The sequence below is a fragment of the Haemaphysalis longicornis genome, unplaced genomic scaffold, assembly GCF_048455015.1.
Source record: "Haemaphysalis longicornis isolate Haplotype H1 unplaced genomic scaffold, Haemaphysalis longicornis Haplotype H1 scaffold_3, whole genome shotgun sequence".
Classification (NCBI taxonomy): domain Eukaryota; kingdom Metazoa; phylum Arthropoda; class Arachnida; order Ixodida; family Ixodidae; genus Haemaphysalis; species Haemaphysalis longicornis.
Window position 1 is genome coordinate 30,865,042 of NW_027526335.1, and position 12,067 is coordinate 30,877,108.

General features: G+C 44.1%; 1 protein-coding gene across 2 annotated transcripts in view; it reads right to left on the reverse strand.

The window, feature by feature from the left end:
* The window catches only part of LOC144174228 (para-nitrobenzyl esterase-like), an 85,260-nt gene extending 82,051 nt beyond the window's left edge, over nt 1-3,209 (reverse strand). For both annotated transcript variants that reach the window (XR_013323446.1, XM_077702790.1), the window contains exon 1: nt 2,909-3,209. The gene's annotated coding sequence lies outside the window, so the exon portion shown is untranslated. The remainder of the gene's footprint in view (nt 1-2,908) is intronic.
* Between the last annotated feature and the right edge of the window lie 8,858 nt (nt 3,210-12,067).

A 12,067-nucleotide genomic window follows, 5' to 3' on the forward strand; every position in this document is an offset into this window, starting at 1 on the left:
GTGCTCCTCTATATTTAAGAAAGAAACAGCATCCGGCGCCAGGTTTCAATCCAAAGACTTTGCGGCCGCAGCGCGACGCTCTACCAACCAAGCCACGGACGCGACGCTGATATCAGTGTTAGTGACGCACCTTATATCTTTAACGCATTCAAACTACGTCGTCAGCGGCGTGCGTTGGCGACTCAGCGGCGTTATAGCGGCTTGATAACTGCGTGGTGTACACGTGATACTACAAACCCGATGGAAGAGATGGAAGAGAAGGCGGTGAGGCGGTGGGCTGCGGGGGCCGAGTGCAAGCGCCGCAAGCGGGCCGACAACCGTGCATTCGCACTTTCACATTCTCCCCCTCGGGGAAATGCGGGGGAATTTTTATCATTCTTTAACGGGTCTTGTGTTTTGCCTATCTCAATATTTTCAGGTTTGCGTCAAAGCTTCTAGCAATTCTTGTTTTGTTTTCTGCGCTGGGGTGGGTAAGACGGAATCAAAAGCCTCAGCGTGATAGCTATGTGGCAACGTGTGAGCTGGTCCTATTCATTTCGGGGCTTCTTCTGCGCGAATGTGTGTTTCAGTTCACTCATAACTTTGTGGCATGTTTTTTTTTATTGCGGTAATAAACTACAGCTTTTCACATCACGCAACCTAACTGCTATTTTGTGTGTTCCCCACCTTGCGGCGTTACGTCTCACGAGTGCACTGTCCTTGATGCATTATTCATTGCACAATGCCTTTCAGGGCTCCATGTTGCAATTAATTGCTTATTTTTTGCAAGGCGTTCTAAAAAACAGAGTCTTTTTATCTTTAAAGGGGGTCAGTCATGCTCACACCAGCCAGAGAAACGTTTTGCAACAAAGCCAAGATTCTATCACGAGCGCCAACTTACATATTCGAATGTATTCACATCGTACGTCAGCCCAAATATTCTGCCGATTTTCCTCTTTGCCTTTATGAGAGCGGCCCACCTCGAATACGAAAGCGAAGTTTCATCGATACGCCAATCATAGCGAACGTGTTCTGACCTGAGTAAAGAACAGGCTATGACTTGATGAACCTGGGCCAGCCGACAAGCTACTTGGTATCGGCCACTTCACACCGACCCTAAGGGTACCCCACGCAGTCGATCCCAATGGCTGAGTGAGCTCTGCAAATAGCAGCAGCGTGAAGGACTTTTGTTGATCATTGTCCGGGGTTCACAATGAGCGTCGCAAAGGTTGGCCAATATATCAAGTGCCAGGCTTCAAGCTCAATTCATTTTAAAAAATTTAAATGTGTTTACCTGGAGCACGAAACCCTTTGTTGTAATTATAGCTTGGCCTGGTGATCTTCCACTCAAAACTATCTTACCTCGAGCATGGCATTCTAATCTGGGCAAAAGATGGTTGTATAATTCTTTCCATGTTGAGCTCATTGTTCTCATTTTGAGAAATCGAAGCTCCGTCATTCCTCTTTCTCTCTGCCTTGGAATAAATTTAGAACCATTTTACCAGCGAAAAACAGACAGGGAACTAGGAAGAAGTAGACGGGACAATCGCTATACTTCAGTCTAGCGATTGTCATGTCTACTTCTTTCTAGGTCCCTGTCCGTCTTTCGCTGGTAAAATGGTTCCAAGTCAACACCAACTAGCCCAGCTTTCAGCCTTAACTTGGAATAGAACCCATCAGCGAAAAAAAGGTGGTCGCTAGACTTATGCAGCCACGAAATCCTTTTCCGCAAACGAAGATGCAAGTGGCTAATGCAAGGAGCCCGGGAGGCTGAGCTAGATAGCAATGGATGGCGGAGGGCCTGCAGTGTTGGCTGAATATGGTTATTGCTTTTTTTTCAGGTAATATGAATACACCTGTGGCGGGCCATATTTTAGAGTAAAATGTGTAAGTAATGTAAGATGCAGATATAATCTAACGAAAGATTAGAGCCACCAAACTTCCCATGTGCGGGGCTGGAATACGATTGGTTTCTGTCCCATGTTCTTTGTTAGCCGGGGTTGAGTGTCATCAAGTTGATAATTAGCACTAAGGGGGGTTCCCACTCACGTGACTGTAAATACACCTCATGCCCTTGAAGACAGGTAGCGTTCATTGAGTCATTTACTCATGAACTATAAAAGTGGATGCTTTAAAAGTGTTTCGCATGTAAGAATTCAACCAGTAGGTGTCAAATTTGGGGCAAGCCGTGCGGTTTTTGGATTGTTTGGGGGTGATATAAAGTAACTATAATAAATGCGACCCTTAAACACTGGTTATTTTATATCATAAATTGACTCCAACTGATAAGATGGAGTACGGTCTTACGGCATTAGAACCATCTATGTCCAAGGAACAGTTGTGCAGCCTTTATTTCCGCGATAAAAAATGAGCTGTTGGCGTTAGCCGAAACCTTTACAAGTTTAGTGTTGCAAATTAGGAGTTAGGTGCAAATTCACCTTCTTTGAATTCTTTTGCTAGTTTTAAATCTTTATTGGGATGTCAAATATATTGTTCAACGACCATCATTTTACATGGAATGTAGTGAGTGTATTTGGAATGTGTGAGCGTCTTTGTTTGTATTTATGTTCCTAAACTAATTCTTTTATACGCTAACAACGTGTTTGTCAGGAAAAGTCCCGCTCTGTGTGCACTGTCTACATGGTTTCGTTTTTGGTTTGATCGGTATAGTATTTCGAACTCAGCCAACAGCTCAGCAATAGGCTTATTCCTAATGATATCCGTATTAAATTGCATCGGTTGCCCTGACTCGAGCGAATTAGGAGCATAATCAGTTTCAACGCTGGGAGAAGCTGTCACTTCGAATCAGGATCTGCATCCCAATGATGAAGGCCACCTAATTCGTCCCATGCTCCTAACTAAATTTCCAATCATTGCGACTTGACGTTAAGGAAACTTTTTACATGCTCGCAATGAGAGGTCCGCTTACCTCTTAAATCCCTCTCGGTCCCAGTGAAGTTTTGTCGAATTGAAAAGGGAAGACGACGTGGAGTGGTGCTCACTGAGTCCCAGAGCCAACAACGCGGCTTGCACACTGTTCGCTGTGGACGATGAAGGGCGCAAGTCCGCAGGTCCAGAACGCAGGCGACCGACTGGCGCTCCCCAGCATCCCTCTAGTGAGGCCGACGACAAGAGATGCGCTGGAGAAGGATGGGAGGACGAAGAGAGAGAGAGAGGAGGCGAGGAGAGCAGTTGGTAAGCTGGTACAGGAGAGAGCGCCGGGGAAAGCGACGCAAGGATGCGAGAACGCGAGGAGTGAAAGGAGCGTTTTCAGACTTCGCTCGTGCCCCGTTGCTCGGCCACCAATCGGAAGCCGAACAAGGCCTCTGTGTGCTGCCATCTGGCGGGAGTCGGAAGAGGCGGTGTCCCAAGGGCATGAGGTGGAAAAGGGAAGAGCGAGCGCACGGGGAGTCAATGGACGCGAAGAGCGGAAGAGAACACGGCAGAAAATTGCGCCTCGCTTCAATAACGAGCGATGCCTCGCTTACAACGGTGGAAAGTGTGAAGAAGCATGATCGTAACGTGGAACACACTGGCGTACTTTAATAGACCACGGAAGGTCGGGGTACTAGTTGAAGAGTTCAAATGCGAGCAGATGTTGGGAAACCACTTTTTCCGCCAAGCCCCACCGTGCATTCCTGCCACGATTATCTTGAGGCATCTTTCTAAAAACGATTTTGTAGGCACAATTTATTTAGACCTCCTTTTATCTGTGTTCTAATAGAGGCAGCATTAAACAGACTGAACCCCATTTTTTGTTTCAGGGCAAGTCTTTAACAATGCAATCATTACACATTATTTTGTAGTGAATGATGATGAATACACATTATTGGTCGGAATCTAGGTGCCGCTACGAGGGCACCCACCCGGTGGGAGGCGCCCTTAGTCCTAGATGCCTTGAACTATTCTAGAGAAGATGCAAAAACAAATTGTGTATTTGCTCGTGCGCTTCTAGATAGAAGTAGGATTACGAAAAGTGGTTGCACAATGACCGCGCTCTGCCTTTTATAACACACGGTTTCCTATGGGAGCAGACAGTAGTTGGGACTTTCGTTGTAATACACGTGGTTAAAACACCTACAACTTTTGCTTTCTGACAAGCGTAGGTAGCTCTAATGACGTTGATGGTGTAACGTACTGCAAATAAAAAACGATGGCTGACAAGGTAATGGCACGTCTGAAACGAAATTTTTTTTTGACGAAACCAGTATTGATGTGACGCTGTAAGTTCCACGACAGTGCGACGTGTTAAAATGGCCACAGAACAAGGTTTATTGCGGGTTTTCTGGAACAAATTGAAGCATATGGCGGAATTGCAAAGAAGAGTAATTCATAAAGTCTAACTACGTTTAATTTCGCATAAAAATAGGCTATATCATCGTTTGAAAATTATCGCATCTTCCATCTTGCACGCGGTTCCCGTCTGAACTAAGCATCAATACAAAATACGTTTGATTCATTCAAAAGAATATCATGCCAGAATAGGTCATGCCAATATAAACGCAAACGCCACAAAAATGCGGCTGGAAGTAATAACAGGGATGAAACAGTGACCCCCACAGGGCCTTTTTATCCCTTCTATATTGCGTCACAGAGGTTAGTTAGTGCAATTCACGGGCGCCAACGAAATCAACCGCGAAGGGACGGGATTTTGCGATTGAAGTGGGGCCTTTCGTTCTATTTGATCGCACAACTTCGAAGTTATTACGGAGCTAGCACACTCACACGTTTCAATATTCAGTCTCAACATCAACGCGGATCGTCCGCGGGTAGTCCGAGGCCCCTCTCGCCATAGAAATATACGTGGAAAACAAATGCTGGATAGCGTGTCGGATAGTCCGTGGTGAGTCCTGTATTGATAATTGACAAGCCCTTCTGACCGCTCTGCTTTTCTTGTCCCAAGGCGTTACTGCTGGCATAGTGGCGCACATAATTTGAAACTTTGGAATACTGCTCATCTTATTTTCGTGGAAACAACGCTGTGGGAGGCCGAAATGGAGTTGAGCGAGTTATCTGAGAATAGACCTTTAAAGCAAAACGGAGACTTATATTACCATTGTCGTTCTTTTAAAGCAGTTGACGCGCTGACATTGCTAGGTGTTTTATCTCTGGGGGTCTCAGATGCTTGTGTTGGCGCTGTGGTTTCTCGAATGCCCTCTACTAAGGCAGCCCTATGGAAATTGGACTATATCAATCGGTAGTATTAGATTCGGATTGTGAAGATTTCCGCTGAAGGTTGTCTTACAGTTCCTTTATTAGTTTTTTTTTTTCAGAATAATTGGGAGCATGCTTGAGAGAGAGAGCTATGCTTTTTCATTTGCTCAAGTGGAGCTACTATGTCCCGCTCGTCAAAGGAGCAGTATAATCCGAAATGTACATGGCTTATATTTTAGACAGACATTAACCTGCTTTAAGTTAGGAGGTGGTCTAGCCTATGTAGTACGTCCAATCAATGTATCAGCTTTAACTTAGGAAAAACAGCGTAGCGCTGCTGAGCACGAACTCGCGGGTTCGATTCCCGGCCGCGGCGGCCGCTTTTCTGATGGACGCGAAACGCAAAAAACGCCCCTGTGTACGAGATTTCGGCGCACGTTAAAGATCCCCAGGTGGTCAAAATTAATCCGGAGCCCTCCACTACGGCTCGCCTCATCGCCTGCGTGAGTCGGCGCGTTAAACCCTACAATCAATCAAACTTAGGAAAACACTTTTTGCCGCGTTTGGAACATTGCTGAGACTGTGTCCTACCTTTGTACGACTGGGAATGAAAAGGCTGCAATTAACAGCTGCCATGAACGGCTGCCAGAAATTTCTGTAGACTGATTACATAAATATTTACGGCCTTTCTATACAAACGGTATACGCACTCCAGAAACATTTTGCCTTGGAACGGGTTGCTAGGGCTGGCCAGGGTATCCTATTGGACTCAATATCAGCATGAAAGCAAGCCCACGCGAGTTACCAACCGTTGGAAGTTATGATGCATTCGAAGCCAACGAAAGAAATTGTATGCAACGATTTGTATTGATTTGCTTTGTCAAGGCCGTATTTTCTATTTAACTGCTGGGCGCGAAGTACTGTAAAAATGTGACAACATTATTGTGTTGAAATGTCACCACGGGTATTGGTTGGGAGCTGTGAGAACGACCAGCTTTCGTAATTTTTCTTCTGGTGCCTTCGTACGGCGCCACCGCCGACCCACGAAGGAGTAATAAAAGTTGTGTCACATGCAAGATGCCTCACACACTTGTATGTCACAGGCAAAGAGAAAGAGAGAAAACCTTTAATGAAAGCTGAAGAGGTCAGCCCCACTTCTGCTTTACCGGCTATAATTCAAAAGTGCTGACACAAACACTTCAAACATAAGTTTTGCACAAAACCGGTCGGCCTATTATGTAAGCTGGTACATGAGCTCTTTCCGGTCAAGGAAGCAAATCATCGTAGGCGAAAAATCGGAGTTGCAGTCATGTCTGCTGCCTTTTGTACACTTTCTGCTTGGCGAGCATGCTACCTGACCTTTGACTAAGCAACGTCAACAGAATTTTTTGGACAGCGCTTCGTATTGCACATGGCAGCCAATATGATTAGCGTGGTTCGTTCACACAGATCGTATCACTCAGTGACGCTGCAATCTGTGCCACTGCATATGACTTGCGGTTCTTGAACTCGCTTGAGATAATACAGGTGGCAGTGGAAATACGTTATCACTCGAACGTTGCTGCGAAAAAGAAAAAGAAACCCCGTCTTATATAGACATCTTTGAATTGTGCAACATCCTGCAGCTCCAAAAACAGGGCGACAATTTCTACATGAATAAACAAAAACAAGGGGAAAAACTGTACCTCAACTATACAAGAAAAACAAGCTAGAAATTTCGACGAAGAGTCGAAATTAAACCTTATATAAACTTTCTACCATTCAAATCAGGGTATACGCTGTGCCGAAGCTAAACGGTGCGCTGGTATTGTAATGGCTCACTTCTATATTTAAACCATTCTGGTATGTTTACCTGGCAACTAGTCTTTCACACAGGTGAGTAATAGTCTTCGTTATATGTTCAAAAAAAAAAGGAGCCTGCGTAGCGAATTCTGCACTTTCTGCCACCTTTTCTAAATTATCGGTTCTCTTTTGTGAACTTGTTCGTCAAATGGGTGCTTTTTTTTGTAACTTAAACAATGTTTTTGCCCATTTTTTCACATGTGAAGGACAATAAAGTGTCACGAAGCAATGAGGAAAGCACATAGCGATTTCTCAGCCGAAGGGAACCGGAGGGCACGGACAATACCGCTTTCACCGCTATCACGCAAGTCGATTGAACTGAACGAAGACGGAGGCAGCGGAGCAAAAATGGTTTCTCCGTGGGGACCGCGCGAGTAATACTCTCTCTCGATGTCAACTCAAATGGAATCAAGATTGAGCACGGAAGGAACGCCGTAAACCTGTTTCCGCTGCTCGCCTAATGCGGAGAAGAAGAAAAAAGTACGATGATTTATATCGTCAAAGTGAGCCCGGAGCACACAACCCGAGGCCTTATCTATGTAAAGAAAGCGAACGGAAGTTCCTGTCGTTCAAGCTTGAGCCACAAATTTGCAAAAAAAAAAATTATATTAGAGGAAAGAAGAAGCTAACGTTCGTTTGCAACTCCGAAAAAAAAAAAATCGTACTTTTTAAACTTCTTTGTCCGCACGCACTAAAGAAAAGGACGAGCAGAGACAAAAGAAAGCACACCGATGGGGTAGTTATTTCCTTTTGTATATCAAATACTGCCATCTTTGATATTCCATTGTCGAGATTGGCGGCTGTGAAGGAAAACGCTTACTGATGCGATGAGATGCTGAAATTAGGCGCGCTCTAATATTTTCGGCGGGAGAAGAGCTAATCTTCAGCGTGTGCATACGCAAGAAAATAGCGCCATGTTGGTCGCTGTGATTTTTTGGGGTCTATTCAGTGATTATGTTCCTAATTTGTTCCCGAACATTCCCACGTGACATATAAAATGACTGTCATCCGAGTAGGATGAATCCCTTTAGGAATATTTGTATATCATGAGTCATAAATCGGAAAGTTAACCAGTAATACAAAAGCGATGATCACGATAGGAACTGAGAGAAATACCAATAAGGAAAAGAGATAAGAAAATGAGCAATAAATAAAGCAATAACTATTAATTACTAATAAATACAAAGCTGCAAAGACTTGCAGAGTCTGTATAGGATGTGGGAGCTGAATTATGTAATTAAACAAATAAAAACGCTGCATCTGGCTATACAAGAAAGTTGGGTCAAAAATTGTGTGAACAACATACAAAAAATCAATCAGCCACTAGACAATCAATCATAATTTATGTTACATGCTTCTAGCGTTGACTCATTAATGCTTTCATTCCATGGTTAACGAACTGCCGAACCGAAATACTGACCCATTCTTCGACTTACTGACCTACTGAACGACTATCTCATTGACTTGCTTAATCAAATGCAGTGTTAGGTATTCGCAGCACGCCATTGCTATAAAGCATTTATACATGTGTAATTGCGTATACAGATTTTTTAGTGAGAAAATGAATATTAATCCCCAAGACAACCAATTTGTTCTGCTATTTGTCTGATTAAAATTTTGCTATTTTCTTTTTTACAAAGGTCATATAGCGTGAGGCGGCATAAAAAAACGAAAACGCGTGTATCTAAAACAAAGCAAATAGCCTCGCATGCTTCCTCAGCGGGCAGCGTGTCAGGCTCGGGCAATATGATAATATCCATGCCAATCTTGGGTTTCCTGCGCCCCCAGCCTTTGTTGCAATTAAGCGACGGGTCGGGAAGGAATAACAGGTCGCTTAATTAGGCATACCTTGGAGAGCGAGCGTGTCAACGTTTCCCGTCGACGCATTCTTTCCGCCGCTGTTCTCCCGAGCTGGCGTAATTTCTTCCCGCCCCGCCTGGCGCCCCTCCTCCTTCTTCGTCTCCCTCTCCCAGGGAAAAGGGCGGAATTCCACGGTGCGCTGTTCAGGCGAAAGTCTCTTGTTACGAGGCCAAAGAAGCTGTTTCCGCAGGGTAACGCCGATCACGAGGGTCGCTTCTAGAATGGCTGATCCTTCTCAGGCAAATGGCCCTGAAGAATGTCATTAGAGGGCGCGTTGGGGATGGCGGCGACCACGCAAAGAATGCACAGGGCATTTTTTTTTCCTTTCATTATTGGTGGCCCCTTGCTTGCCTGATCTTCTTCATACCCTCAATAATACGACGAGAAAAGGGGGTACGGCCGTATCCACTGTGTTTTGTTACGATGTCGATCCAATGCACATGTTAATTGCGAAACTTGTATGTTTGTACAGTGCCGAATGTTTTAATTGGCGTTTAGTGCATTATACGGCCCTAACACCATTTTCACGTTGTGAAGGACCGCAGAGCTTCCCTTCTGCCTGCTGCATCTTTTCAGCACGATAAAAATAATCACGCTTTTCCTGTTACCAAAAAAAAATGTTTCTTGTTGCGAGCTTCATGGGAAAAAAAGAAGCAAAGATAATTTTTAGAGCAGCAAGATGTAATACGCAGTACCTCGCCTTCATGCGGGGATAAAAACTGATTCCATTAGAAATCAGGAATGACGCCTCGAAATACGCCTTCCAAAAAGAACCTCACGTAAGTAGCCACGGATCGGACACAACGTGGCAAGCGATCTTTATAGGAACACCTAACCACGCAAAGACGGCTGAATAGCATGCAAGCAAAATTTGGCGCCCCAGCATGCCATCACAGGAAGCAGACGACGCAACACGCGTGACTTGGCCTGCGACGAAAACTAAGCACAACTAGAGTGGGCCGAGGAAGAGGAAGTGGCGGCCAGGCAAAAGAGTCACCGACTCTGGGACCCCAGACGAGGCCCGGAACTGCCTCCAGCACTTTCTCACCGAGCCTCCCATCCCTTCTAAATGACGCCCTTCCTCTTCGTTTCCCCACGTCGGGTCGGCACGAATTATGACCGCCACCGCCGCCGGACAAGCGAGCCAACACGCATGATGTATGGTCGTTGCGGATCGATTTGCAGTCTCGGGGTTTGCGTTAAAGATTGGGCCTAGGAGGAGAGGGGGAGGGGGGGGGGAGGAGAGAGAACGATGTACCATCTACTATTACGGCTGCTTCTCAAGTAGCCCTAAATAAGACGAAAAAAAAAACCCAATAACAAGTTTCCACGTGTTTTTGAAGCACTCGGAACCCACACATCCATCGGGCCATTACATCCAACCAGCAAGCACTTCCAACGTTGGATCTAATGGCTCGGTGGATGTGCAGGATTGTTGGTTGTGTTTGCAAGCAGTCTTGGTGAAGTGGGTAAAACACGCCGCGTAACCGGTAACAAATATTACAAAGAGGAAAAGCTTCTAGAATCAACTTGTCATTTTCCAAGTGAAAGGTGCGAAGGAGAACCTTGATGAAAGGCCGTGAACATTCAATGGCAGTGGTGCTTCATATACGGCAGTTAAACTTTGGGTTTCAAGCATCAAAACTGGCACTATTAATTTTGAGAGTAATAATTATAATAATACTAATAATAAATTTGAAAGCCATCCAGTTCGTGATCATATACAAACGCGCAATGTCAACCAAAAATATTAATACATATTTCGAAGTGTATCCCAATTAACTGCAAAATTGGAAAAATTTCAGGAATGTGAAACTCCAAATATTTAATAACCATACAAAAAAAGCGGCTAATTAGTGGTCCCAGGAGCAGTCAAAAGAAACTTCATTCGTAGTGAATTTAGAATAGGGCTGAGGCCGGAAATGCGTGAACTTAGAGTAGAAATCAGTAGAATTACTGCGCTGGCTACAGTCTTAACTGAATTCGTGTTATTTGTTTTAGCCCACAAACATTTAGGCAAATTCTCCGTTTTAATTTCGAGAAAAACGCGTACTTGTTCAACTGCACAATTGCTTTTAAGGAGTAGAGGACAAATCTCTTAATGATATAGAAAGTGTGCAATGTATCAAGCTGCAACGCTATATCAATCAGTGTCCTCACGAGGATTTAGGGCACATTTCTCAATGGGCTTCATACAATTACTTCTTGCCTTCGGTCCCTGAAAGCTGCAGCCGTAGACACCCCGATAGTAGCAGAGACTTCATTGGAAGTAGCGCAATTTCTCCACCTCTCCACGTCGCAGTTTCTCGCCCGGCCGTCTGCAGTTTGCGTCCGTTAGAAGTTGGTTTTTAGTGATTTCTGGATCTCGGAAGCGTTTTATCACTGCACGCAAACAGCTGCGGCCGGCTGGTGCAAATGAAATTGATACCAAGCTCATGTACTAGAATGCGCTCCCTTTGTTTAAAAAAAAAAAAAAAAAAACATTGGGAGTATAAGAGAAATTATCTTCTCCGATATAACTACAGAAAAAAAATAGAGTTTTTCATGATTGCGACAACATATTTGGCCCTGAAGTTTTGTGAAGTTTGTGTCTTTACCTTCTTGCGAGTTCGTACGTCCGAAACAATGAGTAAAAAACAACACCACGGCGATGAGTGAGGATTTGTTCGCGCGTATTTTGGGACATAAAAAAAAATTGAGTTCCTACAAATTATCAGTAAATGTTTATATATATATATATATATATATATATATATATATATATATATATATATATATATATATATATATATATATAAATCTAGAGAACGATAAACTCACAAAGCGCGCAGAAATAGTATAAGTAAAGAGTCGGATACACAGCAAGAACAATAACAAACAATGTTTACTTACGTAGCGGCAATGGGACTTGCCTTCATCAGAGTAAAGTTACATGATCATGTAACTTTACTCTGATGAAGGCAAGTCCCATTGCCGCTACGTAAGTAAACATTGTTTGTTATTGTTCTTGCTGTGTATCCGACTCTTTACTTATACTATATATATATATATATATATATAGCGAATCCGACATGGGACATGAGGGGCTCGTTGGATTAAGACAGAATAAAGGATGGCAGTCAAGAAAACCTCGGAAAGCAAAGGGGGGAGTGCGGTAGGTCATAGAAACAGATGACGAATTTTTTGAGTCCGAAAGAAAGCGGTGAAAAAATTCCCGCCGGGTAGGATCCGA